At 37.8% G+C, this 26,424-nt stretch overlaps 1 pseudogene; it reads right to left on the bottom strand.

Moving 5' to 3' along the window:
- Nucleotides 1-1,935: 1,935 nt before the first annotated feature.
- LOC107894322 (auxin-responsive protein SAUR23-like) lies at nt 1,936-2,229 on the bottom strand (annotated as a pseudogene).
- Between the last annotated feature and the right edge of the window lie 24,195 nt (nt 2,230-26,424).

The following is a 26,424-nucleotide window of genomic DNA, read 5'->3' as shown; positions in this document are numbered from 1 at the left end:
TTGTTCTTTTGCCAGCATTACAGGGTCTGGTTTGCAGTGCATTGGGCAGGTTTTCGCAAGTCATAACTATCATGCCTAATGAATTACAAAATGACTAAAACAGGCCCCTTTTTTTTTTTTTTGAACTGACTAAAAAGATCCTTACTTTTAATGTGCTGGGCTCTATAATTGATTGGCTGGATTGAGCGCAAGGGCTTTATCAATAGATACATAACCAGCACCCAACTTATGCTCCATTTATTATGAGAGAACCTATTATGTTAATCAAACCATTCAAGTACAGAAGTACTGCTGCGTTGCGTTTGTCCTAAAACTAGAATCTAAATCCTAACTTTTGTAGTTTCTGGGATAAACGAAAGCCAAAGAGTTCAAATTTCATTCGTTTCAGCCTGTAAAGCCGTACCATTGATGTATTGCTCCTGTGAGAGGGTTTTTTCTCTCAGAAGGCTTACTAGTATGAGAAATGAAATGCTAAGTAAATTGATCGGATTGTCAAAAGGCTTAATTGTAGGATTAGCAGAACTTGAGTGTGGGAACATAAACTGAATATGAAAGAAAGAATAATATAGGTCGCCAGTAATACGAGTCATGTCTTTTCTTTCATCGGATAATCATATGTTTTTGCACAGATGGGGGTTTTTCCTGTTTTAATCTCACCCCATATCTGATCTAAAATGTGAATACAGGCAATCTAGAGACTGAAAACAATTGTCTTTTCCATTTGTTTTGCTATGGAATAGTGTGAATTTTCTTTACCATAACAACTGAAAATGATTTTCTTTTAAGCTATTTGAGTTTTCCATCGACTCTCGATGATTGATTTAATGACTTCAAATGCCAATATTTGAGAATTCCTATTCCACTCATTTGTGACAAATAAAAAATAAAAATCCCGCTTCAAAAAGGCCAGAAGAAAGAGGAAAACGTATATGTACATTTGGTGTTCCTATTATAAAAAGAGAGAGTATATGTTGGCTTCTCTTATGGTGTATCCAAGCGAGAAGTTATATCAATAAACATATGAGAAGCTCTTTGAACTTGGATAGAATATGCTTCGGACTTGATTAAAAAGATCCTTTTCCCTGCAATGAAATTGTAATATCAGTTGGCATTTGCAGGACAAAGCCTTGTGAAGTACACGTGAAGTACCCCCTTGTAGCTTGTACTGGTAGCTCTCGTCACAACTAGACCTATCTAGAACCACCATATTGACGCTTGAAGTTCAGTGATCAAATTGATTTGCAGACAAACAAAAGGAAAAAAAAAAGATTGGCAGCCAACTCCGTTTTGAAAGGCCATTTCCACAAACTTTGACTTCGTCAGTTGCCATTGTGGCAGCATTGAGCAATCAATATGGTAAGGGCAAAGACTCATTATGTGGCCAGCACTGCAACAAGCCCTGCAACGGATGGACCATACTTTACCTCCAATATCTTCACAGGCAGTTCCTAAAAGTTTACCCGTCATACCAAACAAAACTAACCTTCATAGTTTGTACTAAACCCTTTGGCATAAGAAGACTGACGCCTGGTTCATTTTAACCCAAATTTAATCCAAATCCATTCCTGATGATTTTCCTTCTTTCAAGTTTCAACTAACCTATTTTCCTAGGAAAAATATTTATGGTTACTTTCCATAGGAAAGCGAGGAGGATTGCAGGCTTGGGTTGGAACGAGATTTTGATGTTTTCAGGTGAGCTACTAATAGCTACATGTTCATCAGACACGACAACTGGTGTTGTAAAGGAGCAATATGAACTGAACAATGTATTTAACAAGAGGAAATTTTGAGAATAGAACCGTTGTACTTTGTATTAAAATAGTTTCTCAGAAGAGTATACATTTGAATCATCTCTTCCTACCAAGTGAATAAAAGGATGTACATCAATGGTCAAAAATTGTATCAGCTGATTAAATTTCTTTTATCAGTTGGCTACTAATGCAAGCTTGATGTTAGATCAACAAAAACCTCTTCTATGCAAGGAATTGTGAGACCACCCATTGAATGATTGAATCCAAATTCTTCCTCAGCTATGCTTAACAATTTCTGAAAAGACCGATTCAAGAATGAGATTGGAACTATGAATCTCTTCTTTTAGCTCTCCCCAACATACACTGCAATGTATCCTTTGGGAACATCCATTGAGTTCGAGGCTGCTTGATTTGCAAACAGTTTAGAATGACCAAGAATCCGCTTAGCATGCATAATTCTTGGCACACGGATAGCCATTTCTGTTAGTAACTTATCAAGAATAATAATGGAGAAGACTCAAAAAGATGAATGGTAAGATTTGCTTGTAGACGAGGATGTGAGAATTCCTTGGTTGTGATGTGGATAATGCAGTTGTATATATAGATGGAAGAATGTATATAGGATATTAATGAATTGCAGATTGAATGGTTACCATGTATTTTGGTGGGGTTAGGACTTTGTTCAAGAGGGTGTCACATGGTATTGTCCCCAAATGGCCAATGCTTACAAATCAATATTAGAGCTGAAAATTCATACTGTTGTCTGTTGACAAAACAGTGTGCCCTACAAATTAGGAAATAGACAATCCATGACTGGGAAAAAGATTGGAAGGGGACAATGAGGGCTCAGGCTCCTGCATTACCACAAGCATATTTTCCTTCATTAAAAACTCTGGCCTGGTCTAAAACTTATAATGGGGAAAAATGGCCAATGGAGAACAGGCTAAAGATTGGAAATTGGCACTCAAGATTTTAAGTATAGAAAGCTTCGGACATAAAGGAAATATGAACAAGAAAATGTTGGAAAGGATTAGACTAATTGGATAAGTACAGCTGAAAAAGAGAATAAGATATGCTCCAAATCTAGATGCATGAAATAAATTTTAATTTAACACGGAAGCAACCAAGAAATAAATGGTTGTCATAGAAGCTATGTTGAAGAAGCCAAGGTTAACTAGTAGTATGTAATATGTACCTTGTCCTAGGATTTTTGATAGATCTATGGTGAATATTATTGGTATATACCGTCACATCAAATGATACTATATTTTTTCCTGCAATCAAATGCTAATATCAGATGGTGCTTAATAGCGTTCCAGGCATCAACTTGCAGGACAAATCCTTGTGAAGTACGCCCTACTGGTAGCTCTACGCACAACCAGACCTATTCAGAACCACCAAATTGACACTTGAAGATATTGGCTTGATACATGCCTTGGAGCTTGTCCTATTGCTTCGTTTTTCTGTTCGAGTTATTGTTTGTGTTCTATATGTGTATTTGAGATTTTCCTCACCGAGGTTCCGCACTAACAACAAATCCATGTAATATACGTGAAGTTCAGATGATCAGTTTAGTCTAAGTGCTTCTAATATCATTTGTTACTTTCCAAACCAATAACATGCCATCATAGTAGAAATTATGGCAGCAAACAAGGTACGCGTAGTATCGGCACATATTTGTATTCAACAGCCCCGAATTCAGTAACATAGGGTGAACTGATAAAATGAAACAACACACGTTAACCATCAGAAACGAAATTCATGAAAAGAACGAGTCGACTTTTTGTTTTTCCTAAGTGGTCATTTATATATTTGTTAGATTAAGTACACAAGGACGGGCATGGGACCGCAGAAAACAATCCACCATTTACACTCGCTTTCCTAAAAGAATCTATCTCTGCTTGGTTAGCCATTTTCATACATTTTATATCATTTCTTCTTATGAGCTTTGCAGATTGCAGGTGAGTTCAATGAATGCTTCTTCGCCGCAGGGGATAATGGGAGCACCCAGAGCATGATTAAATCTATACAATTCTTCAGCTTGACTCAGTAAATTCTGGAATGAAGGATGCTTCAGGAAAAAGAGCGGGACAACAAATCTCTTCTTTTTAGCTTCTCCAACATAAACAGCAAAGTGGCCTTTAAGCACTGTCGTTGTCTCCGAAAATGAAAGTGTCCGTTTTATACTCGTCTTAGCATTAAAAATTCTCTGCAAGTGCAAATCCGTTACTTTTGTGATTTGTGATTTTTTCTTTTACAAGTACTTGACTGTCTAGGAATGGCTTTGGCAATTGGCACAGGGTGCCCGGCTATCCATTAGCATTTGTATTTATAGAAGCAAACTTGTTGGTGCTTTAACTGAAACTAACAGATTCAGTGCAAACTTGTCAAGCAAGTCTCGAGACTTGCTGAGCAAACAAGAGAATTCGAGCAAGAGAAAGAAAGAAAAGCTAAGAAAAATGAAGAGAAAAATTGATGAACAAACTGAACTTCATTCATAAATTGCATAATGGCACAATGCCAATACATAAACCAAGCACTAAGCTTGTCAAAAACAGCAAATAATTACCTAAACATCACCTACCTCCACTAATGACATGGAAACTTGAAATTTTGGCTTGTAAACTTATACAAAGTTGTGTTTACAGCTCATACATAAGCTAATTACATCAGTCAACAACCTAACTTAGTTAGAAATGAACTAAGATTACATTTCATTGACTAGGAATTACAAAATAAACAAAATAAGCTTGCATCAGCAGCTCCTGCATGACTTGGTCTTCATGGCCTGCATGCTGTCGAGTTTGCTGCATGCTGAACCAACTTCATCACTCCTCCTTGGTTTGCATGGAGCAAACACCTAGCTTCTTTCTTAGACATTCGAACCTTGTGACACTAAGGGCTTTGGTTAAAATGTCTGCAAGTTGATCCTCTGAATTACAGTGGATCAGCTTTACTTCCTGAGCTTGCTCCATTTCTCGAACAACATGCAACTTGATGCTGAAATGTTTTGTTCTTCCATGGAACACTGGATTTTTAGCAATTGCTACTGCAGATTGGTTGTCACAGAAGATCTCAGTAGCTTCCTCTTGATGCACATTCAAGTCAGCCAATATTTTCCTTAGCCATATGGCTTGGTTGACAGCACTTGCTGTTGCCACATATTCTGCTTCAGCAGTAGAGTGAGCTACTAGACTTTGCTTCTTTGAGCTCCAGCAAAACATGGCTGAACCAAGGTTAAAAGCATACCCTGAGGTGCTTTTCATGTCATCTATCGAGCCAGCCCAGTCACTATCAGTGTAGCCAACCAGCTTCAGATTTCTTTCTTTGCTGTACTTCAAACCATAGTTTAAAGTGCCTTTGACATATCTCAGCACTCTCTTTGCAGCTTGGAAATGCTTCTCATTGCAGCAATGCAAGAACCTTGAGAGCAATCCTACAGCATACATGATGTCTGGTCTAGTGGCAGTCAAGTATAGCAAGCAACCAACTAGACTCCTATAGGTTGTTTCATAAACTTTCTCAAAATCACCTTGGCTCGATAGTTTTTCTCCAACAGCAACAGGTGTTTTAGTTGCCTTGCTGTTTTGCATGGAGAACTTGGTCAGAATCTTTGTGGCAAAGCTTCTCTGGCTTAGAAATATCTCATTCTGTACTTGAGACACCTCCATTCCAAGAAAATAAGACATCTCCCCAAGATCAGACATTTCGAACACTTCCTGCATCTTGGTCTTGAAGTCAGCCAGCACTACTCGATCTCCTCCTGTCACCAGAAGGTCATCAACATACAGGGACACAATGAGTTGTATTTGTGTCCCTTGTTTCTTGACATACAGTGTTGGCTCACTCTTACTTCGATTGAATCCCAGATCAGTCAAGTAGCCATCGATTCTGCTATACCAAGCCCTTGGAGCCTGTTTTAATCCATATAGGGCCTTCTTCAGTTTGTAAACCATATGCTCTCTGCCAGCTATTTCAAACCCTTGTGGTTGTTCAACATAGATGTCTTCATCTAAGAAACCATTCAGAAAGGCTGATTTCACATCAAGTTGATGGATTTTCCATTCGAGCTGTGCTGCTAAGGCAATCAGCAGTCTGATGGTGTCGAGCCTGGCCACTGGTGCAAAGGTCTCCAGGTAGTCTAGGCCATACCTCTGACTGAACCCCTTGACAACTAGCCTTGCTTTCAGTTTGTTCAAGGTTCCATCAGCATTGTGCTTGACTTTGTACACCCATTTCACCCCAATCACCTTCCTTTTGACTGGCCTTTCAACCAATTCCCAGGTCTGGTTCTTCTCAATCATGCTGATCTCCTCAGCCATTGCCTGCTTCCACCCTTGCTGAGCCTCAGCCTCTTCAAAGTTGCTTGGTTCAGCTATGGCTACATGAGCCCTTTCATAAATCTCAGCCAATGACCTTGTTCCTCTGACTGGTTCATCATCAATATCCATTTCAGGGACATTTTGGTCTGGTTCAGCTTGGTCTGCTGCAAGTTCTTCAGAAACTTCTTCAGGTTCATGTCTTTCCCAGTTCCAACATGACCTCTCATCAAATACCACATCCCTGCTTACTGACACTTTGTTTGTTGAAGGATCTAAAATCCTATAGCCCTTCTTAACAGTGCTATACCCCACCAAAACACCAGGTCGAGCCCTTTCAGACAATTTGTCCCTTTTAACAGCAGGTACATGTGCATAACAGATGCATCCAAAGACCTTCAGATGAGCCAGTGATGGCTTGAAGTTAAACCAGGCCTCGAATGGGGTCTTTTGATCCAAAGCCTTGGTTGGAAGTCTATTTTGAATGTATGTTGCAGTGTTAACTGCTTCTGCCCATAGTGTTTTAGGCAGATTCTTCTGAATCATCAAGCACCTGGCCATATCCATCAAACTCCTATTCTTCCTTTCACTTACCCCATTCTGCTGAGGTGTATATGTGTTGGTAAGTTGATGTTTGATGCCTGCCTTATCACAGAAGGCTTGGAACTGAGCTGAGGTGTACTCAGTCCCATTATCAGACCTTATGGTCTTCACCTTGTAGCCTGTTTCAGTCTCAGCAGCAGTTTTGAACTTCCAAAACACAGTGGCTACCTCTGATTTCTGTTTTAAGAAGTAAATCCAGCAATATCTCAAGAAATCATCAATGAACAGTATGAAATACCTGTTTCCACTTAATGACTCAGTCTTCATAGGGCCACACACATCAGTATGCACCAGTTGGAGTTTTTCAGAGGCTCTCCAGGCTTGATTCGAGGGAAATGGGAGTCTGGCCTGCTTTCCTAGCTGACATACTTCACATACATCATCATGGTCCACTGAGTTGATAAAATTTTTAGCCAGGTCCTCTCTGACCATTCGGGCCATCGATCTGAAGTTGGCATGTCCCAGTCTTTGATGCCACAGCTTGGATTCATCTGAAGTGGCTGTGTAGGCAATGTCTGACTTTTTTGTCCAGTCAACCACAAAGCTCTTATCAGCCATAGGGACTGCCATCAGTTCGGATCCACTTGGATCACTGATTTGGCACTGGTGGTCTTTAAACACAACTGAATAACCTTTCCCAGCAACTGAGCTATGCTGAGCAGGTTTCTGTCAATTTCAAGCACCAACAGCACATTTGAAATTACTTTGCTACCTGTAAGGGTGCATATCAGCACATCACCCTTGCCTTCAGCTTGAATAAAATGACCATTTCCTATCTTGACTTTAGTTCTGCAGCTTCTGTCTAAAGACTTGAAGATTGCAGCATCAAGTGTCATGTGGTTGGTGCATCCACTGTCTAGGAGCCAACCAGATGAGGACCTTTCCTGAGCAGCTGAGCATGACACAGCAAAGACTTGCTCCTCTTGGTCACTGTCCTCCTTAGCTACTCGAGCCTCAGCTTTCATCTGTTGAAACTGATTCTGCCTCGATTTGGTCTTACTCTTGCAGACTCTCTCAACATGACCCTTCTTCTTACAATGCTGACACACAGCATCTGGATTGAACCAGCATTTTTCTTCTGAATGACCAGCCTTTCTGCAGTGCTTGCAAGTCTGACCTTCTCTCCTTGCAGCATCATTCTTTGGCTTGTCTCTCCAGGCCTTCTTGCCTTTGTAGGCAGTATTTGTTCTTGCCTGAAAGGCACCTTCTTGGTGCTCCTCCAGTCTGCTTGCTCTCCTCTGCTCTTGAGCATATAGAGCATTGATCAACTCTGTCAGGGGGATGGTGGACAGATCCCTTGAGTCCTCGAGAGATGAGATTTTTGCCTCATACCTCTCAGGCAGAGTTGCTATAACCTTCTCCACTATCCTAGCTTCATTGAACTGCTCTCCAAGGAGCCTGATGCTGTTAACCACAGCCATAATCCTGTCAGAATATTGCTTGACAGTTTCTTCTTCCTTCATCTTCAAATTCTCGAAATCTCTCCTCAAGTTTAATAACTGTTGCTGCCTTGTCCTCTCTGTCCCTTGAAACTCTTCCTGCAACTTGTCCCAGGCCTGTTTTGGTGATTCACAGGCCATAATCCTTGTGAAAATCACATCAGACACTGAGTTTTGGATGCAAGACATAGCCTTGTGCCTCTTGGTCCTTTCATCAGCATGCTGCCTGATCTGAGCCACTGTTGGATTAGCTCTAAGTGGCTCTGGTTCAACATCAGAGTTGACCACCTCCCACAGAACGAAAGCCTGCAGGTAGGTCTTCATTTTGACCACCCATATGTGATAGCCTTCTCCATTGAAGACTTGAGGTGCAGCTGGTGAAAAGCTTGATGAAGCCATGGATTTGTGTAACAGATCCCTTAAGAAATAGGCTCTAGATACCAATTGTTGGTGCTTTAACTGAAACTAACAGATTCAGTGCAAACTTGTCAAGCAAGTCTCGAGACTTGCTGAGCAAACAAGAGAATTCGAGCAAGAGAAAGAAAGAAAAGCTAAGAAAAATGAAGAGAAAAATTGATGAACAAACTGAACTTCATTCATAAATTGCATAATGGCACAATGCCAATACATAAACCAAGCACTAAGCTTGTCAAAAATAGCAAATAATTACCTAAACATCACCTACCTCCACTAATGACATGGAAACTTGAAATTTTGGCTTGTAAACTTATACAAAGTTGTGTTTACAGCTCATACATAAGCTAATTACATCAGTCAACAACCTAACTTAGTTAGAAATGAACTAAGTTTACATTTCATTGACTAGGAATTACAAAATAAACAAAATAAGCTTGCATCAGCAGCTCCTGCATGACTTGGTCTTCATGGCCTGCATGCTGTCGAGTTTGCTGCATGCTGAACCAACTTCATCAAAACTCTTTATGGTTATTGGTAAGAGTCACAGGCAATTTGAATGGTGAAAACTGAAGAAAGAGTGCATTAGAGACATATGTTGTGAGGAATCTCGTGGCCTTGAGTCCCAACAAGTATTAACATTTTGACAAAGTAGGTACCTTATTGTATTCTGTTGCAATTTATAATAGGTTACCATTCAATGAAACCGACAATCATGTGTTGAAATATGTAAAACCCATATATTTTGGGATATATTTTAAATTTATTTAGGTAGATAAATCTTATTTAGTTAGATAAGTTTTATTCATATTTTAAGAATATTCTAGAAATTTCAATGGAAAAATATTTAAAAGACATATGGTTTGAAGAATCTCAAGGTATTTCCTCCCAACTAATGATAACATTTGGACAAATTTGGTACCTAAATTTATCTTGTTGCAAATCTACCATAACTAAACATTCAATGTAACCAAATAAGTTTCCCATTTGAAATACTATCTATGGTTCAATTATGGCTTAGAAGATACTGACATTACTATGCATATCACATGAAGTTGAGAGTGGTGAGCAGCAAAAGGAATCGGTATGCGAAACCCTACATTTTTGTTGATAATTAGGATCAAAGACTAATAATATACGTTAGAGATGCTTGTACCATTTGTTCTATGTCTGTGTTGAACAAAGAATGAAACTAGTTGCCAATCCATTTACATTGTCAATTTGTGCTTTCAAAAGTGAAAAGAGCCTCAATTTCTCAATATTCAAGACATTATTGGTTGAAATTGAATAGAAGCACTAACCAGTCTTGTAAAGAATGGTATTAGGACAATCCTCCATTGTCACCAAAAATAGACTACAAAGATCGATGGATTAGAAGAAAAATCTTTCATTTTAGTTGACCTGAATATTTATTTGTTAAATGATTTATTCATGGACAAAAAGGAGAATGCAAAAAAAAGCATCTAACGTAAGTTATAGGCATCGCGTCTAAACTTTTTTCACGAAGATCAATCAATTACAATAAACTTGAACTAAAATATACATGCTACTTAGCTACCATGTGCAACAAAGGGAACAGAGAGGTTTCTAGTCTAAATATAAAAGCCAATCCTCAACTAGTTTCTAGTAGTGCAAGCCTTGCTTAATTTAGTGTCAGAACATAAAATTTGTATACATCATGTCCCAGATTTTATCTGAAGTGTGCCAGCCTACCAGCAAAGAGGTCTAAAGGAAGGTGAGAAATAAGTGCATGTTATATGCATGAAGTTCATAGGAAAAGTAGTTTTAAGTGCTTCCTCACCATGTATGCTCCTATCTAGGCCAATATCATACCATCACAGTAGAAACCTATGAAAGCAAAGAAATAGGTATGAACGGCAATGTGACAGCCCTAAATTGACCCTAGTCAGAAAGTGGTTTCGGTACCACGAAATCGAGTCATAAAAATAATTAACAGTCATATTTGATGCTTATTATATATGAATATGCATGTGTGAAAAATTCATGCTTAAATTTTGTATATAGTATGTGAAATTTATTAGTAGGGACTTATGTGAGACAATTGTGAAATGTGTTAGACTAATGTAAAAGTGATCTAATAGTGCATGATGTCAAAAAAAGTGTACTTGCATGTCAAATTAGCCAAATTTTGGATAGTGGCCGGCCATGGTATGGGTTATTAATGATAATATGTATTTTTCTATTAACATTTTTAGTTTACAAAATAAATTAATGAATGAAGAATAATAAAATATGAAGTGAGTGGGAGGAGAAACCAAAGTTGTTTCATCTTTGCTCCTCCATTGCCGTAACTTGAGGGAGGAAGAAGAAAGGAATTCTCTTGTTTCATGTTCGGCTTGGATGATGTTTAGGAAGAGGTAAGTACTTTGAAATTCTTGGAAATTTATGTATAAATAAGGTGATTAGTTCAAGTTCTATTCATTCCATGGATTAAGTTTTGGTTGTTTGGAGGTTTGATATTCGGCCAAGTAGTTTGAAGCTCTTAGTACATATATATATATTTTTTTGTTCTTGAAGGTTGAAATTGGTTTGTTCATAGGGAGGTGCCGAATGTGGTCATTGAAGGATCTTAATGAACAATATGTGTGGCTTGGGTTTATAACATTCGGTTAAGGAATTTTGTGTGCTAGTAAGTTTGGTTTAATATATATATGTAAATCACCTTGTATTTGATAATTTGAAGAGTAGGAAATGGCAAATTAAAATGATGTTGGGTAAATTTTTTTAGTTTAGTTTTGCTTAAGCATTCGGCATTAATATTTGATATTGGCTATGAAAGTATGAAAGATTAGAGATGTATTTTTTAAATGAATTATGACATTAATATGAACAAGATAGAAAATCGGTTATAGATGTGATTGAGTGATTCGGTCATTGATGGGCATTATTGTAACCTAATTGTATTTTGCTACTTTTAATTTCGAGATGGAATTTGTATATATAAGCTAAGTTGAGCGGTTAGGGCCGAATGAGGTATATAAGATATGAAAGCATGCTAGAATTATACATTAGTGAATATGTGTGATTGTACTAAATTCTTTACTTGAATTCGGTTAGGTATTGTCATGGTATGAGCTCATTAGGGATACTACCTTATAAGTGAATGTAGCTTTAGTTAACTTTATGTGTTATACGTGTGTTAAAATAATTAATAATTTGGATGTTATTATAGGTATTTATGCTAAAGATTTTTCGGCTATGTTTTGTACCCATGTGATGACTCTAATGTGTAATATATATAAGGGTTAAGTACCTTGAATTTCTCTTTGATGTTCAAAATGATTAAATCAACTTATTTGTTAAATTAAGCTCAAGAGCAAAGGGGAACTAAATCTGATAAAGGAAAGGAGAAAGCAATCGAGTAGCCTATCCGTAACTATCGAAAAATACCGAGGTAAGTCGTTGAGTAATGAAACTTAGTTTATGATTTGATAAGGCAATTATTTATCTATGAGCATAATAATTAACTTGTGACCTAATGATTCTACTTGAATTACATGACAAAATAAATAAGTAAAGTATTTACTTGTAGCCGTTTGGTTATAGAAATCTTGTGGATTAACGAAACGGGATCACGTTATTTGTTTAGGACTAATGAATCGACGATGTATGGTTAGTAAACATACTGTAACCGCATTCGAGTATCAGGAATGATATTCAAATGTGATATGATATATAGATATGTATGCATATATGTGTGAATGTTAATCGGGGTGTAAGTCCGAGCTTGGGTTCGAAGGGCTTTTGAGCCAGTGCTAATAACCGAACTTAGTTTCGAAGGGCTTTTGAGCCAGTGCTAATAACCGAACTTAGTTTCGAAGGGCTTTTGAGCCAGTGTCATAACCGGACTTAGTTCCGAAGGGCCTTCGAGCCAGTGGCCTAATCCGAGCTTGGTCTCGAAGGGCTTTGAGCCAGTGTTAAGAATCGTGCTTGATTCCGAAGGGTGGTTGTGCCGGCATAATATTTGAGGTTGAGAACCCATAAGTTTTCGCACGAGAAATCATATAATACATGTGGAAACAATTTTAAACACCTGTGCTACTTACCGTAAGATAACCAGGTAAGTAATTTACTCTCATTGAGAATACAATTGATTTTAAACTATGACTACGAAATTCGGTAGGTATGCTTAGACCATTGTTAAATCATTCAAATGTTTATGATCTGATCATGATGCATGAGTTCAAGATTAGAGAGTTCAATTTCATAAATATGAGATATATGTGTATATGCATGAGATTGATATGGAAATTTGAGATGAACAGGATTCGGCTATAGATTGAATTTAAATTGGATATATTGACTTTACCTTTGTGATATGAATGATAAAAATGATACCTTAGTTAGGTTTATATTCGGCCAAAGGATGGAACAAGTAAACTTTGAAATTATTATGCCACTCTTTTAAATGATTTCATTACTTAAAACTTACTAAGCATCGAAGTGCTTAATCTTTTGCTTAAATTCTCTGTTTTATAGATTTTGTTCGTCAGCTATCGGACTCGGAGGTGTCAAAGTCGAAGTCATCCACACTATCTAAGCCACTTTTTGGCACTCTTCAGTTGAATTTGATAATGGCATGTATAGGGCTGACCCTTGTTGTTAATTAAGTATCTTTTGGTAATGTATATTCGTATAGCCATGCGAAAATGGCTTGTATATTTTGAGTATAACATTATGATCATTTTGTATATATGGTCTTATGATATGGTTATTAAGTGGTGTGGAAATGTTTGGTAATGATTAGCCATTGGAATGGCCAATCATGGTCCTATTGGTGCTACGTATGTCATGGCTAATCGTAATTATACTTGGAAATAATGTATGTCAAATTACTAGTTGATTCATGGAAAACTATGAAATAGGTGAAATTTACCTTAAAATAGATGCTGACAGCAGCAGTGATGTGAGTTTGAAAAATCACTAAAAATAGTAGAAATGGAATCAAATAATGAATAAATTATGTAATTGAATCTTGATGAGTCTATTTTCATATGAAAGAAACAAAACAACCATATGAGCCGGGTTTTATGAGATGTTTAAGTTTTCGTGAAACAGGGCCAGAGCGATTTCTGGATCCCCTGTTCTGACTTTGGAAATTCACCATAAATTAACCAGAGATAATTAGAAGTCATGATTTATATGTACAGATTCCTTTTTGAGTATAGTTTCATTAGAAACAAACGGAATAAGCATTGAATCCCTGTACAAGGAGATATCTAAGTCGTAATACATGAAGGTTAGAGTAGTCGAACCCTGAAACAGGGGAGATTTTAACTAATAAACTGTACTAATTTGCCCGACCAAAAATTCTAGAAAAACATTAGTAAATATATGTATGAGTCTAGTTTCAGGAAAAATTTATGGAATTGGATTTCGAGTTTTGGAACTCGAGATATGATTTTTAGAGTGACTGTGATGCAGTTAGCCAGCTCGTCTGGAAATTTTAAAAATGAATTATATGAGCTGTTTAAGTAAGGAGTTAAGTCCGTTAGCACCTCGTGTTCGACTCCGGCTGTCCCACAACCCCCACCCCCGACTAATACAAACCCTGCACCTGTAATATCTCCTGGAGTTGACCCGTCGAGGATGAACAAGCCCCCGGTTGATAGGATTCGAAAGCATGGTGTGACACCCCGTACCCGAGACCGTTGCCGGAGTCGGACACGAGGGGTTCACTTACTTGCACAGTTCATTTTAAAAATTTCCAGGCAGTTGGCTAACTGTGTCACTGTCACCTTAAAAATCATATCTTGAGTTCTAAAACTCGAAAATCAGTGTCATAATTTTTCCCTGAAACTAGACTCATATGTCCATCTACATATTTTTTTCTAGAATTTTTGATTAGGCCAATTAGTACATTTTATTAGTTAAAGTCTCCCCTGTTACAGGGTATGACTACACTGACCTTCATGCATTACGATTTGGATATCTCCCTGTACAGGGCTTCAATACTGATGCCGTTTGTTTCTATAGAAACTAGAGTCAAAGAGAAATCTATACATATATGGAATGACTTCTAGATGTCTCTGGTTAATTTCTAATGAATTTCCAAAGTCAGATCAGGGGATCCAGAAACCGTTCTGACCCTATCTCACGAGAACTTTAACATCTCATAATATACTATTCATATGAACGTTTCGTTACTTTCCGATGAAAATAGATTCATCAAGGTTCGATTACATAATTTATTCACTATTTAATTCCATTCCTACTATATTTAGTGATTTTTCACATCCACATCACTGCTGCTGCCAGCATCTATTTTTAAGGTAAACTTTACCCATTTCATGATCCTCCATGGATCAACTAGAGTTTGTCATACATATTCCAAAAATGATCATGAATAACCATTCCCATGGCTAACCGTTACCAACATTTCCATACCTCTCGACAGACAACATACAAAACGATTATAATGCTATGATCAAAGTATATTTAAGCCATTTTCGCATGGCTATCCAAATTTACACAAAACCGAAGGATACATGACCAACAACAAAAGGGTAGTCCTATACATGCCATTTCAAAGTTCAACCAAAAGTATACCAAAAGGAGCTTTGATAGTGTGGGCGACTTCGACTTCAAAATCCCGAGTCCGATAGCTGAAGAACCAAAATCTATAAAACAGAGAATCAAAGAAACGGAGTAAGCATTAAATGCTTAGTAAGTTTTGAGCAAAGAATTTAGACACAACCAAAGTATAGCATTCATGTAGCTAAACAAATAATTTCATATGCACAAATTTTCAATATCATACTTACTTCACATTACCAACCCTTATATTCATACACAAAGATCAACTTAGCCAAAGGCCGGTAGCTCATTTATCAACTGAGCGAATACTTATTTGTAAGGGCTCAACTAATTCAAAGCACATACGAAACATACCTCAATGTTGGGATGTTACAAGCGTATTAACTGAAATTTTTACAGCAAGATCGTTCATTCCCAAATCACGTACCTTCGAAATTTAACTGGATATAGCTACTCGTTCAAATGCCTTCGGGACATAGCCCGGTTATAGTAACTCGCACAAATGCCTTCGGGACTTAACCCGGATTTAGTAACTCGCACCAATGCCTTCGGGCTTAGCCCAGAATTAGTAACTCGCATAAATGCCTTCGGATCTTAGTCCGGATATGGTCACTTAGCACAAAGCCTTCGGGACTTAACCCGGACATCATTCAAATAACCATGCACATTTAACAATAAATCATGACACATTCGTATTTCATTTTCATTAGCAAAACTCAAACACAAGACACTTATCTCTCTTGCAATTTCGGCTCAATAGCCACTCACAAAGAGCATGATTTTGATTTGCTTAAAACATGATCTAATCAAATCATAATTTAAGCTCTATTACTCAAGAACTTACCTCGGATGTGGTCGAGCGTTTTCAGCGGCTATTCGATAACTTTTTCCTTTCCCTTATCCAACTGTGGTCCTCTAAGCTCTTGAGCTAATTCAAACAAATTTAACTTATTAAAGTCTCATTATGCTAGCTTATGGCCGAATATGACAAGGAGTTTGATTGGTCATATGGCCACCTTCTAGCTCAACTACACAATGGTCATATGCATTTTTAATCACATCAAGCAATTTAATACAATTCATTCGAACATCAAAAGAAAACCTCAAGGTACTTAGCCCATATAAACTTTAGGCATTAGAGTCACATATATATATATGGAATCATGAATCAAGCTCAACATTTTAGCTAATATTCCCCCTTGGCCGAATTTTCTAAGCCAAGACAAAAGCATCAATATGCTTGCCTCTAACCGAATACATGCAACACCAATCTTCTTCCTATGGCCGAATATGCATGTCTATGTTGAGGCCGATTATATACTTAATACCACACATAAATGGCATACATTTTACTAACTAATGCATTACATATTATAACTCAATACGCATCCATCATTTAATCCATAACCGAAGCACCATCATGTGTAAGTATATACCTTGAGATAATATATAGGTCATACCAATACATCATGTGCAATCATATATATATATGTGCAAGAGCCGAATCACAAATTTGATTATAACCAAATTTAAACATATATCCAAAACATAAATCTTACCTACCATGCAATAAGCATAAATCACACTTATGGATATACCATGGCCGATACTTCCAACAACACCAAATAAAAATATACTTCATGGATCTAAGGTAGAATCAAGAAAGAAACTCATAATCATCAAGATGTAAGCAACTACCATTGTTCATTTAGATTTAGCATGAAACACAACCATCACCCTTATTAATCTCCATAGCCGAAAACCTTACTTATTCCAAAATCACAATTTCAACATGGTTTACCAACAATAACTTGATATCTCACTCAAAATCAACTAGGATTTCAAGAACTAGTATCAACTTCCTTACCTTAATATCGACCTAAGATGACCGATTGCTTCACTCCTTCCTTCCTCCTCTCAATTCGGCCAAGAAGAACCAAAGAACACAACTTGTTTCCTTTCTTCCTTAGAACATTCGGCCAAGAGAAATGAAAAAAGATGGACACTTTTTTTTTGTTTTCTTTCTTACATTCACGGCAATGGGGAGGGGGGAGAAACAATCACACACATTCTTTCTTTTTTCCATTTCTTTATTACCCATACTTCTTATTTTATTGTTCCTAACATACATCACTAACATAACATGTTTGTGACATGTTTCCACTCATAGCATGGCCGGCCACTATGCCTTAATTTGGGTAAATTGACATGCAAACCCATCATTTTCACAATATGCATTAATAGGCCACTTTGCATTTGCCTAGCACATTTCTAAATTTTCTCACATAAGTCCTATTTGATAAAATTCACTTACAATTAACAAAATTCAAACACGAAATTTTCACACATGCACATGTACATATAATGAGCATCAATTATGATGGTTAATTATTTTTATGACTCGGTTTAGTGGTCCCGAAACCACTTCCCGATAGGGTCACATTAGGGCTGTCACAACTCTCCCCCACTTAAGAAATTTTCGTCCCCGAAAATCTTACCGGTAAATAGGTTTGGGTATCGTTCTTTCATAGAGTTCTCGGTTTCCCAAGTAGCTTCTTCGATTCCGTGCTTGAGCCATAACACTTTTACTAACGGAACCCTTTTGTTTCGTAACTCTTTCACTTCACGAGCCAGGATACGAATCGGTTCTTCTTCATAACTCAAGTCAGATTGAATTTCAACTTCTGATGGATTAATCACGTGTGACGGATCGGATCTATAATGTCGAAGCATCGAAACATGAAAGACGTCGTGAATCTTTTCAAGTTCAGGGGGAAAAATCAATCTATACGCAACTGGACCAACTCGTTCGGAGATTTCGTACGGCCTAATGAATCTCAGGCTCAACTTGCCCTTACGGCCAAATCTGAGTATCTTTTTCCAATGCGAAACTTTAAGAAACACTTTATCTCCCACCTGATACTCAATGTCTTTTCGTTTCAAGTCCGCGTACGACTTCTGGCGATCTGTGGCTGCCTTCAGACTCTCACGAATTATTTTTACTTTCTGTTCAGCCTCTTTAATCAAATCAACTCCGAAAATTTTACTTTCACCTAGCTCGGTCCAAAATAATGGTGTACGGCATTTACGACCGTACAAAGCCTCGTAAGGTGCCATCTTAATACTTGATTGAAAACTGTTGTTGTAAGCGAATTCAATCAAAGGTAAATACCGTTCCCATGAACCACTGAACTCGAGGATGCAACATCTCAACATATCCTCAAGTATCTGAATTATCCGCTCGGATTGACCATCAGTTTGGGGGTGAAAAGCGGTGCTAAAGTGCAGCTTGGTACCCAAAGCTTCTTGCAATTTCTTCCAAAATCGCGAGGTGAATCTCGGATCTCTATCCAACACAATAGAAATCGGTACCCCGTGTAATCTCACAATCTGAGAAACATACAATTCAGCTAGTTTATCCAATGAAAAATCCGTACGTACGGGGATAAAGTGAGCCGACTTAGTCAGTCTATCCACAACAACCCAAATCGCATCTTTCTTACTTGCCGATACTGGCAACCCAGATACGAAATCCATCGTGACTCGATCCCATTTCCATTCAGGTACCATGATTGGCTGGAGTAAACCCGTAGGCACTTGATGTTCTGCCTTTACTTGCTGACATATTAAACACTCCGAAACAAAATTGGAAATGTCTCGTTTCATACCATGCCACCAAAATTGGCATCTCAGATCGTTGTACATTTTCGTACTCCCCGGGTGAATTGACATTCGGCTACAATGGGCTTCGTTCAGAATCATCGAAATGAGTTCTGAATTTCTTGGAACACACAACCGACTTCTGAACCTCAAACAATCGTCATCATCAATTTGAAATTCGGATTCCATATTCGGAACACATTCAGCCCGTTTTGCAACCAATTCATCGTCGACTTTCTGAGCTTCACGAATTTGATGAATCAATAATGGTTTGGCCTTTAATTCAGCTACTAACACATTGTCGGGTAGAACAGACAAGTTTACATTTATCGCTCGTAAAGCAAACAGTGATTTCCGGCTTAAGGCGTTTGCAACCACATTAGCCTTTCCCGGGTGGTAATCAATGACAAGCTCATAATCTTTCAACAACTCAAGCCAACGTCTTTGTCGCAGATTTAAGTCTCTTTGAGTCATCAAATATTTGAGACTTTTGTGATCCGAAAATACATGGCACTTCTCACCAAATAAGTAATGTCGCCATATTTTCAAGGCGAATACGATGGCAGATAATTCGAGATCATGGGTCGGATAATTTTTCTTATGTGGCTTTAATTGTCTCGACGCATAGGCCACAACTCGACCTTCTTGCATCAACACGTAACCTAACCCAAGTAGGGAGGCGTCACTATAGATGACAAACTCTTTGCTTGATTCGGGCTACACTAAAATTGGGGCTTCAGTCAAATAAGTTTTCAGTTGATCAAAACTTTTCTGGCATTTTTCCGTCCATTCGAACTTAATATCTTTTTGAAGTAGCTTCGTCATGGGTGTGGCTATCATCGAGAAACCTTTTACAAACCGTCGGTAGTAACCGGCGAGTCCCAAAAAGCTCCGAACCTCAGTAATATTTCTCAGAGGCTTCCAGTTAAGTATGGTTGAAATTTTGCTCGGGTCAACTCGAATACCCGATGCAGATACCACATGGCCCAAGAAGCTAACCTCTCTTAACCAGAACTCACACTTACTGAACTTAGCATATAACTGCTTATCCCGTAAAATTTGCAACACTAATCTCAGGTGCTCAGCATGTTCGGTCTCATCTCTTGAATAGACCAAGATGTCGTCAATGAACACAACTACGAACTGGTCCAAATACTGTCTGAAGATCCGATTCATCAAATCCATAAATACCGCAGGGGCATTAATGAGCCCAAATGGCATCACTAAGAACTCGTAGTGGCCATATCTCGTTCTGAAAGCATTTTGGGTATATTCGAATCACGAATTCGCAACTGGTAATAACCCGATCTCAAATCTATCTTTGAAAACACTGAGGCTCCCTTTAGTTGATCAAACAAATCATCAATACGCGGTAACGGATACTTATTCTTTATCGTCATTTTATTCAGCTGACGATAGTCAATGCACAACCTCATGGTTCCGTCTTTCTTTTTCACAAACAATACTGGTGCACCCCAAGGTGAGAAACTTGGTCGAGCGAAACCTCTATCAGTCAACTCTTGCAACTGAGCTTTCAACTCCTTTAACTCGGTTGGTGCCATACGATACGGAGCTATTGAAATCGGCGTAGTCCCCGGTACAAGCTCAATACCAAACTCTACCTCGCGCACAGGTGGTAAACCCGGTAATTCTTCGGGAAAAACATCCGGGTATTCACAAACCACCGGCACAGATTCAGGTTTCTTTTCTAACTCTTTGTCATCAAGTACATACGCAAGGTATGCTTCGCACCCCTTTCTTACATATTTCTGAGCCGACATTGATGATATTACAGCTGGCAACCCCTTTAAGTCCGTAGACTCAACTCAGATTATCTCGTTACTTGCGCACCTCAAATCAATAGTCTTGCTTTTGCAATTCACAACTGCATCATGCACGGTCAACCAATCCAAACCAAGAATAACATCAAATTCATCAAACGGCAAAAGCATCAAGTCCGCCGGAAAACAGGAACCTCGAATTTCTAGGGGGCATTTCTTACACACTTTGTCGACAAGCACGTAACGACCCAAGGGATTTAATACCCGAATTACGAACTCAGTAGACTCAATAGGTAAAGTCTTACTGGATGCTAAGGTTTCGCATATATAAGAATGAGTAGAACCAGGGTCAATCAAAGCAATCACTTTAGTATCAAAGAGAGTAAAAGTACCCGTAATAACATCTAGCGAGGAAGCATCTTCGCGTGCGCGTATAGCATAAGTCCTAACAGGAGCACGAGCCTCAGATCTGGTCGTAGCATCTCTAGATCCTCTTTGACCACCACTAGCATTGCCCGTATTTCTGGATGGTCTACCTCGAGCAGTGGTAGCACCCGGTTTCCCGCTCTGATTTATATTCTGTTCAGACAACCTCGGGCAATCTTTAATGAAGTGGTCAACTGATCCGCACTTGTAACAGGAGCGATCATAGAATCTACAGCTCCCCGAATGCCATTTACCACAATACTGGCACTCCGCTCTGTCCCGACGATCATTTCCAACACTAGTGACCGAAGTGACTCGTGCACTCATAGGGGGTCGATCGCGATCTCATCTAGAAAAGCCTGAAGTGTCTCTAGATCAGCCTAAGCCATCTCTAAATTTCTTCGATGACTGTGGGAAGGGCTTCCCCGAAGACCTCTTACGAAACTCCTTTGCTCCCACCTTAGCTTTTCTTTTCTCCATATTGAGCTCCTCGGCCTTGCAAGCTCGCTCGACAAGTGCCACAAATTCTCGGATTTCCAAAATGCCTACATACAGCTTTATATCGTCATTCAGCCCATCCTCGAAACGTTTACACATCACGGCTTCTGAGGAAATGCATTCTCGTGCGTACCGGCTAAGCCTCACAAATTTTCGTTCATAGTCGGTAACCAACATGGAACCTTGTTTAAGTTCAAGAAATTCCTTCCGTTTTTGGTCAATGAATCTCTGACTAATATACTTCTTTCGAAACTCAGTTTGGAAAAACTCCCAAGTTACTTGCTCTTTAGGCACAATAGAAGTCAACGTATTCCACCAATAGTAGGCAGAATCACGTAGCAAGGAGATAGCACACTTTAGGCACTCATCGGGTGTGCAAGATAGCTCATCAAGTACCCGGATAGTGTTGTCCAACCAAAATTCCGCTTGCTCGGCATCATCGCTATCCGTGACTTTAAATTCAGTAGCCCCGTGTTTTCGGATTCTGACAACTGGGGGCTTATTTGACCTTATTTGGTCAGTTACCGGAGGTAAGGTAGGTGCGGGGGTGGTATTTGTCGAGAATGGAGGTTGTGGAACAGCCGTATTAGTTCGAATGTATTGGTTGAACCAATCATTCATCACGCTATAGAAAGCTTGTCTAGCTTCATCATTCAGGTTACTAGCATTAGGTTGAGAGTCCACCGGCGCTGTCCCTTGTGCGGGAGCAAGCGCTACACTCTCAAGATCATCAGCTACTACTCGGTCGGGATCGGGATCCATTACTATAAATAAACACATTTGCAAATGTCAGAAATCACCACACTATCAGGCACTACACTCTCAAGATCATCAGCTACCGCTCGGTCGGGGTCGGGATCGGGATCCATTACTATAAATAAACACATTTGCAAATGTCAGAAATCACCACACTATCAAATAATCACATAAAATGGCATGTATAGCTAAACCCAACGCATTACGGTAGTCCTAGAATCGACTAAACCGTAGCTCTGATACCAATAAAATTGTAACACCCCGTACCCGAGACCGTTGCCGGAGTCGGACACGAGGGGTTCACAGACTAAATTCACTTACTTGCACAGTTCATTTTAAAAATTTCCAGGCAGTTGGCTAACTATGTCACTGCCACCTTAAAAATCATATCTTGAGTTCTAAAACTCGAAAATCAGTGTCGTAATTTTTTCCTGAAACTAGACTCATATGTCCATCTACATATTTTTTTCTAGAATTTTTGGTCGGGCCAATTAGTACAGTTTATTAGTTAAAATCTCCCCTGTTACAGAGTACGACTACACTGACCTTCATGCATTACGATTTGGATATATCCCTGTACAGGGCTTCAATACTGATGCCGTTTGTTTCTATAGAAACTAGATTCAAATAGCAATCTATACATATATGGAATGACTTTTAAATGTCTCTGGTTAATTTCTAATGAATTTCCAAAATCAGATCAGGGGATCCAGAAACCGTTCTGACCCTGTCTCACGAGAACTTAAACATCTCATAATATACTATTCATATGAACGTTTTGTTACTTTCCGATGAAAATAGATTCATCAAGGTTCGATTACATAATTTATACACTATTTAATTCCATTCCTACTATTTTTAGTGATTTTTCACATCCACATCACTGCTATTGCCAGCATCTATTTTGATGCTTATTATATATGAATATGCATGTGTGAAAAATTCATGCTTAAATTTTGTATATAGTATGTGAAATTTATTAGTAGGGACTTATGTGAGACAATTGTGAAATGTGTTAGACTAATGTAAATGTGATCTAATAGTGCATGATGTCAAAAAGAGTGTACTTGCATGTCAAATTAGCCAAATTTTGGATAGTGGCCGGCCATGGTATGGGTTATTAATGATAATATGTATTTTTCTATTAACATTTTTAGTTTACAAAATAAATTAATGAATGAAGAATAATAAAATATGAAGTGAGTGGGAGGAGAAACCAAAGTTGTTTCATCCTTGCTCCTTCATTGCCGTAACTTGAGGGAGGAAGAAGAAAGGAACTCTCTTGTTTCATGTTCGGCTTGGATGATGTTTAGGAAGAGGTAAGTACTTTGAAATTCTTGGAAATTTATGTATAAATAAGGTGATTAGTTCAAGTTCTATTCATTCCATGGATTAAGTTTTGGTTGTTTGGAGGTTTGATATTCGGCCAAGTAGTTTGAAGCTCTTAGTACATATATATATTTTTTTTGTTCTTGAAGGTTGAAATTGGTTTGTTCATAGGGAGGTGCCGAATGTGGTCATTGAAGGATCTTAATGAACAATATGTGTGGCTTGGGTTTATAACATTCGGTTAAGGAATTTTGTGTACTAGTAAGTTTGGTTTAATATATATATGTAAATGTATTTGATAATTTGAAGAATAGGAAATGGCAAATTAAAATGATGTTGGGTAAATTTTTTTAGTTTAGTTTTGCTTAAGCATTCGGCATTAATATTTGATATTGGCTATGAAAGTATGAAAGATTAGAGATGTATTTTTTAAATGAATTATGACATTAATATGAACAAGATAGAAAATCGGTTATAGATGTGATTGAGTGATTCGGTCATTGATGGGCATTATTGTAACCTAATTGTATTTTGCTACTTTTAATTTCGAGATGGAATTTGTATATATAAGCTAAGTTGAGCGGTTAGGGCCGAATGAGGTATATAAGATATGAAAGCATGCTAGAATTATACATTAGTGAATATGTGTGATTGTACTAAATTCTTTACTTGAATTCGGTTAGGTATTGTCATGGTATGAGCTCATTAGGGATACTACCTTATAAGTGAATGTAGCTTTAGTTAACTTTATGTGTTATGCGTGTGTTAAAATAATTAATGATTTGGATGTTATTATAGGTATTTATGCTAAAGATTTTTTGGCTATGTTTTGTACCCATGTGATGACTCTAATGTGTAATATATATAAGGGTTAAGTACCTTGAATTTCTCTTTGATGTTCAAAATGATTAAATCAACTTATTTGTTAAATTAAGCTCAAGAGCAAAGGGGAACTAAATCTGATAAAGGAAAGGAGAAAGCAATCGAGTAGCCTATCCGTAACTATCGAAAAATACCGAGGTAAGTCGTTGAGTAATGAAACTTAGTTTATGATTTGATCAGGCAATTATTTATCTATGAGCATAATAATTAACTTGTGACCTAATGATTCTACTTGAATTACATGACAAAATAAATAAGTAAAGTATTTACTTGTAGCCGTTTGGTTATAGAAATCTTGTGGATTAACGAAACGAGATCACATTATTTGTTTAGGACTAATGAATCGAACGATGTATGGTTAGTAAACATACTGTAATCGCATTCGAGTATCAGGAATGATATTCAAATGTGATATGATATATAGATATGTATGCATATATGTGTGAATGTTAATCGGGGTGTAAGTCCGAGCTTGGGTTCGAAGGGCTTTTGAGCCAGTGCTAATAACCGAACTTAGTTTCGAAGGGCTTTTGAGCCAGTGTCATAACCGGACTTAGTTTCGAAGGGCCTTCGAGCCAGTGGCCTAATCCGAGCTTGGTCTCGAAGGGCTTTGAGCCAGTGTTAAGAATCGTGCTTGATTCCGAAGGGTGGTTGTGCCGGCATAATATTTGAGGTTGAGAACCCATAAGTGTTCGCACGAGAAATCATATAATACATGTGGAAACAATTTTAAACACCTGTGCTACTTACCGTAAGATAACCAGGTAAGTAATTTACTCTCGTTGAGAATACAATTGATTTTAAACTATGACTACGAAATTCGGTAGGTATGCTTAGACCATTGTTAAGTCATTCAAATGTTTATGATCTGATCATGATGCATGAGTTCAAGATTAGAGAGTTCAATTTCATAAATATGAGATATATGTGTATATGCATGAGATTGATATGGAAATTTGAGATGAACAGGATTCGGCTATAGATTGAATTTAAATTGGATATATTGACTTTACCTTTGTGATATGAATGATAAAAATGATACCTTAGTTAGGTTTATATTCGGCCAAAGGATGGAACAAGTAAACTTTGAAATTATTATGCCACTCTTTTAAATGATTTCATTACTTAAAACTTACTAAGCATCGAAGTGCTTAATCTTTTGCTTAAATTCTCTGTTTTATAGATTTTGTTCGTCAGCTATCGGACTCGGAGGTGTCAAAGTCGAAGTCATCCACACTATCTAAGCCACTTTTTGGTACTCTTCAGTTGAATTTGATAATGGCATGTATAGGGCTGACCCTTGTTGTTAATTAAGTATCTTTTGGTAATGTATATTCGTATAGCCATGCGAAAATGGCTTGTATATTTTGAGTATAACATTATGATCATTTTGTATATATGGTCTTATGATATGGTTATTAAGTGGTGTGGAAATGTTTGGTAATGATTAGCCATTGGAATGGCCAATCATGGTCCTATTGGTGCTACGTATGTCATGGCTAATCGTAATTATACTTGGAAATAATGTATGTCAAATTACTAGTTGATTCATGGAAAACTATGAAATAGTTGAAATTTACCTTAAAATAGATGCTGACAGCAGCAGTGATGTGAGTTTGAAAAATCACTAAAAATAGTAGAAATGGAATCAAATAATGAATAAATTATGTAATTGAATCTTCATGAGTCTATTTTCATATGAAAGAAACAAAACGACCATATGAGCCGGTTTTTATGAGATGTTTAAGTTTTCGTGAAACAGGGCCAGAGCGATTTCTGGATCCCCTGTTCTGACTTTGGAAATTCACCATAAATTAACCAGAGATAATTAGAAGTCATGATTTATATGTACAGATTCCTTTTTTGAGTATAGTTTCATTAGAAACAAACAGAATAAGCATTGAATCCCTGTACAGGGAGATATCTAAGTCGTAATGCATGAAGGTCAGAGTAGTCGAACCCTGAAACAGGGGAGACTTTAACTAATAAACTGTACTAATTGGCCCAA

The sequence above is a fragment of the Gossypium hirsutum genome, chromosome A13, assembly GCF_007990345.1.
Source record: "Gossypium hirsutum isolate 1008001.06 chromosome A13, Gossypium_hirsutum_v2.1, whole genome shotgun sequence".
Classification (NCBI taxonomy): domain Eukaryota; kingdom Viridiplantae; phylum Streptophyta; class Magnoliopsida; order Malvales; family Malvaceae; genus Gossypium; species Gossypium hirsutum.
This window is presented reverse-complemented; position numbering and strand designations above follow the sequence as displayed.